At 55.6% G+C, this 4971-nt stretch overlaps 1 long non-coding RNA gene across 1 annotated transcript; it reads right to left on the bottom strand.

The window, feature by feature from the left end:
• Positions 1-618: 618 nt before the first annotated feature.
• LOC118702063 lies at positions 619-2754 on the bottom strand. The gene is made up of 3 exons (XR_004982628.2): positions 2744-2754; positions 1974-2623; positions 619-1213 (listed from the first exon to the last, which is right to left on the bottom strand). It is a non-coding gene; the product is annotated as an uncharacterized LOC118702063 (long non-coding RNA).
• Between the last annotated feature and the right edge of the window lie 2217 nt (positions 2755-4971).

The following is a 4971-nucleotide window of genomic DNA, read 5'->3' as shown; positions in this document are numbered from 1 at the left end:
GCAAAGTGCTGCTTTGAGTGCTTAAGTTTTACATTCTGAATCCTGGACAGGACAGCTGTGACACAGAGCTGGGAGAGGTCGGAGATTCCTCTGGGAACCCTGCACCATAGCAGACAGACAGACAGACAGAACTCGGACGCCGGCAGTGGTTAAGGTATGCCTTTTATTGGCTGGAAAGTCTTCCTGTAAAAAGCGATGGGAATGTCTCAGAGCTAAACTCCATCCATATGCTCTCCCGTAAACACAGTTGCGACCGTGGGAGCATTCCAGGCTGGCTCATCCCCGCGCCTGCAGCTCCGAGAGATTTTCCGTAGCGGCTGCCATGCGAACCCCACACCCCGAAAGTGCCAGGGTGGGAGCCCCTCAGATGAGGAGTGCTTCTCTGCGGCTAGGACTGCGGTCGGCAAACTACGGCTTGTGGGCCACATGCGGCTCTTGGGCCCCTTAAGTTCTTAGCAAAGGCCAGCTTAGGAGTACCCTGATTAAGTTAATAACCATGTATGTATCTACCTAGATAGTTTAAGTTTTAAAAATGTGGCTCTCAAAGAAATTTCAATCGTTGTGCTGTTGATATTTGGCTCTGTTGACTGATGAGTTTGCCAACCACGGGGCAGGATAAGGCATGGGATTCCTTAAAGACAAAAGGGCTGTCACCTTTCAGCCCAAAAAGCTCTTGGCCACTTCCAGCCCTTCCTCACTCTAAGCTCCTGTGGACTCCTTCCTAGCAGACTCCTCCGTAAGGAGAGCTTGTTGGGGGATCTCTAAGGGAAGCGCCCCGATCTTGGGAAAGAGAAAAGAAAGACTGAGTACGGGCTGAATTTTGATGACGAAGCGCCTTTGAGTAGGACATGGCCCCGAAGCCCAGAGAAATGGCGTAGCTTTTCTGAGGTCACAGAGCAAGCTGCTCCGGACAGAGAGGGAGAGCGAGAGCCCAGAGGCTCTGACTCCAGCCCGTCGCTGTGGGGTAGATCCGCAATAACGTTCCTCGGCCTCAGTCCAGAGACCCTGGGACAAACAGCTCCCACCGCAGGGCGAGCACTTTGGAAAACGGGGAAAGCGCCCTCGTGACATTGTCTCTCAGAGGGAGCCCGCTTCTGCGACACCAAGACGGGGCGTTGTGGGTGACTGCGAGCCACTCGGCATTCAAGGTTTTCCAAAGGAGTCTTTGCTGTTTGTAGTGGAGGAAGAGAAGTTTGCATGTGGGGAGTTGGAGCTGGAGTTTTGGGAAGAGACACAGATCCACGTAGAAGGATGGGCATGTTCAGAAGAAAATGAACCATGGCCGACCCAACAGCATCCCTATCGCAAACGTGGAGCTCCAGGCGGTCCCATAGCGGAACCGGCACAAACGGGGTTCTTGCTGAAATTGAATGAGACGGAGCAAGGAGCCAAGACAGGGAAAATAGATGGCGGGGTCTCTCTTGGCCCACATGCACTCATGAGAGTTACAGTGAAGAGCTCGCTCTTGGGAAAAGCTAACATGCCAAGACGTCAGTCACATTCATCCTTCCTTGGACCATGGACGTTCGCGGCCAGCCGCTGACATGTCACCGTAGAGACAGTCACAGGTGGGGAAGAGAAAGGGCTGTGTCGGGGCGGGTAGCCCTGGCCTATGGCAAACCCACAGGATTCTGGGAAGCCTCGGGTTCTGAGCGCCAGGCCAGACTCCCCCACCCCACCTACCTTGGGAGTCTGCCAGCTTTTGCTGGCTCCCTCCCCACTGTGGAGCCTTCTTGTGAAATGACTGGCACTTCCTGCTTCCCGTAGCACCCCAGCCCCAGACAGGCCACTTCTCCCTGGTCCCCGCCCTCCGGCTTAGTGAACGGGAGCCAAGGGGGCCCTCGAGGACACAGAAGCCCCAGTTGGGAGAGGACAAAAGGAACAGGGTCATTTCCCTCCCCGTTTCCGAGTTTTCTTGCACCTTTGTCCCTCCTCCTCCACCACCCCACCCCCCACCCTCCCCAATCCCTTACCGTGACTGCTGCTTCCTGGCTCTCATTCAACCCACATTCCTGCTGCTCCGTGTCCGCCTCCCAGCTGCAAGGCCATGGGGATGTTCAGAGAGTTCCAGCTCCAAGCACTCCTCATCCCCAAAGACCTGTCTGCCCGCCTCCCACCTGGCCCCCAGGGAACAGCCAACATTCCTGCAGTCCCACAGAGAAAGGGTGTGACCGGCATTGCTCAAGGAGGCCTCCCAGCCAGCATCTTCTGCCCCGGAACAATAGAGTTGTATTTTTCTTGGACTCCCTCCGTTTGGTTTGGTTTCTCCTTTGATTAGCAGAAAACAGCTTCTCTCCCTCCCCTCTCCCCTTTCCCTCTGAACCCACAGGCCTGGCGCTGGTGTTCTTCCGGTAGGATTCCAGCTCTCACCCCCGTCAGGTGAAGCCCTGGATCCTGGACGTGGGTGATGTCAGGGAGCCTTGCCCCCGGGGCTTTCTCACACGTGGGAATCCTCCGTCTCCCGGGAGCCTGCGGCCCATCTCGGATCTGTTGCTCTTGGATGCTAATCCGAGGACGCCGGGCGAGGCGTTAGTCAGACTGACCTTTCCCGTTTTCTGAGCCAGTGATCTCAGAGCCCCACGTCGGGCGCTAAGTGTTGAAAATGAAAATCCGTGTGTGGGGCCTGGAAGAGGGGTCCGGGGAGGCAGGAACTGAGGGGTGAAAGGCGAAGGTGACACTTCAGTGTTGTTGAAACAAACGAAGGCTGAAGGCCTATTGTATCTGCTGTCACATCCATCCTCACCCAAAGGAATCACTTCACGTTACAAAGAATTATCATATGGTCGTGACCCCCTGACACCTGCTGCTTCTCAAGGAGGTGGCCCGTGTCTGAGGTCTCGGGGGCTCTTCCGTCCACCCCCAAACTACCAAATCCCCTGGTGTCCAGCGAGTTTTCAGTCCAGCTGTCAACTGGGCTACTGAGGCAGGTCAGCCCTCAGGGGGTGTTCCCGGGGTATCTTCCCCCTCACCAGGCGGCGGTCATGGGTCCCCAGCAGTGCCACCCCCGGCTTCTCTGTCAGGATGCACAGTGCTGTCCGCCGGCTGTTCGGTTGGGTTGGCTTCTTCCAACAGCGCCTGTCTCGGGGTCAGCATCCCACCCGAGCCCGAGCTAGTGCACCTCACACGTCTGCGGACACTCAGACAAGGCGGTTTCTCGTTTCTAACATGAGAAAGGGGCTCATTGAGAAGTGTTGTCCAGAAGGTCACATGACTATTTTCAGCAACATAGGGGTCACGTTCTGAGGCTAAGGAACTCCAGAGTTTGAATGATCACTCGAAAGATATATATAAAGAGACAAAAATGGGCTTTTTGTTTTAACTGAACGCCCGGACCATCTGCTTCGTCATCGCATTCGTTTCAAAATTCTTCCGTCTCCTGAACCAACCACGACACTCCCCCAGCCCCCTGAGCCACTTCAGGGGTATCGTCCGACTTCCTCCACTCGAGCAGACCAAGCCGGGCAGGTGCCATTCCTTTCAGCCAATGCTTGCTGAGCATCAATTATGCACCAGGCATTTGCTCAAATCAGATCATTAGAGAAGAAAAAAAAAAAAAAAAACACTAAATCTACTTGTGAAACAAACCATATCATGCTTTCTCTCTGTTTCCTACAATCCCGTTTTCAAAAGACAACTGGGTTGTAAAAGGAAATAAATCATCTTCTTCAAGAATGGACACACACACACACACACACACCCTCACACACACACCCCACCCATGGAAAATAATTGTGTGTCCGGTCAGATTTACACATGTGTCATGGAGATGAATACACCAGACCTGTCTGCATCTGAACTCCAGTGTGCACCGGTTTTTTGTTTTTATTTTTATTTATTTATTTTTTTGAAGGCTCCACAAAGAAGGGAAAAGGGAAGAGGAAAACCGAACCAGAGCCCAGAGGCGCCGATGCCTCTCGGTGTCAGCAGGTAATTGTTAGCAGAAACGGGCCGCCCATAATCGCCAGCCATTTCGGAGGAATGCCAATTCCATCGCATCCCGCCTCCAGAAGCCCCGGCCCGCCTTTGTTCCTGACCTGGGCAGTTCTGAGACAATAACAATACCTTCTTTCAGGAAGGGGGTGGGGGGATCCGAAAGGTAGGACTCCTGCTCCCCCAGATAAGCGCTGCCAGGAGAGGTGACGGCTGGCCAGAGGGAGGCTGGGGGTCAGCCAGGAGCCCCAGCAGGGGGAGCAAGGTGAGGAGGCAGCGGGCAGGAAGCATCTTGTGTTCAGAAACTTAAAAAGGATCTGCAGGCTCCTCCCCGGGCAGGGCGGCCAAGGCCTCCAGGGTGGCAGCCATCGGAGCCTCTGGACAGTCCCTGCCCGCCCCGCAGGCCGTCTGTTTGCCTTGCCGTCTGGGACGGTTTCAGGCAGCCGCTCCCTTCCAAGAGTCTGAGGTTTGGGGTTTGGGTGAGCGCAGTGGACAGCCTTTCTTTCTCTCCCCCCCGCCCTTACCTTTTTATTCACAGTTTCCAATACACAAAGCACTTGGGAACAGCCGTGGAAACCTCCGTGGCCATGGAGTGAGAGACCAGCTGTGACCAGTGGCAGGCAGGCCTGGGACGGGACGGCCCCGCCGAGCATCTGGTTCGATGGCAGGGACGTGTGGCTCTCCCTCTTCCCAATCAGGTCCCCAAAGTGGCGTCTCTTTGCAAAAGGGCGGACAGACGGACGGACGGGGACCTGCACAGGGCGTGGCATGGACGGGCTCAGGGATGAAGGTGCCTGGAGCTGGTCACCGGGGGTGCCCATCGGAGCATTGGTGAGATGCCTGTGGGGTGAAGGTGCGGGGCGTTTTTAAAGGGCTCCGTGGCATCCTTAGGACGCACTCCATGCTTCCCGGAGGCAGGAGACTGGGCGTGGGAATCTGCCATCGTCTCCTTCCATGGGGCTCCCCGGCTCCCCTGAGAGCACCGTGGCTTGGGGAGCGACCCCTAAAACACGCTACTAACCTAACTGATCTTCCTCTTTT

The sequence above is a fragment of the Pipistrellus kuhlii genome, unplaced genomic scaffold, assembly GCF_014108245.1.
Source record: "Pipistrellus kuhlii isolate mPipKuh1 unplaced genomic scaffold, mPipKuh1.p scaffold_m20_p_37, whole genome shotgun sequence".
NCBI classification, from domain to species: Eukaryota; Metazoa; Chordata; class Mammalia; order Chiroptera; family Vespertilionidae; genus Pipistrellus; species Pipistrellus kuhlii.
The sequence above is the reverse complement of the archived record's forward strand: the minus strand, read 5'-3'. Positions and strand labels throughout refer to the sequence as shown.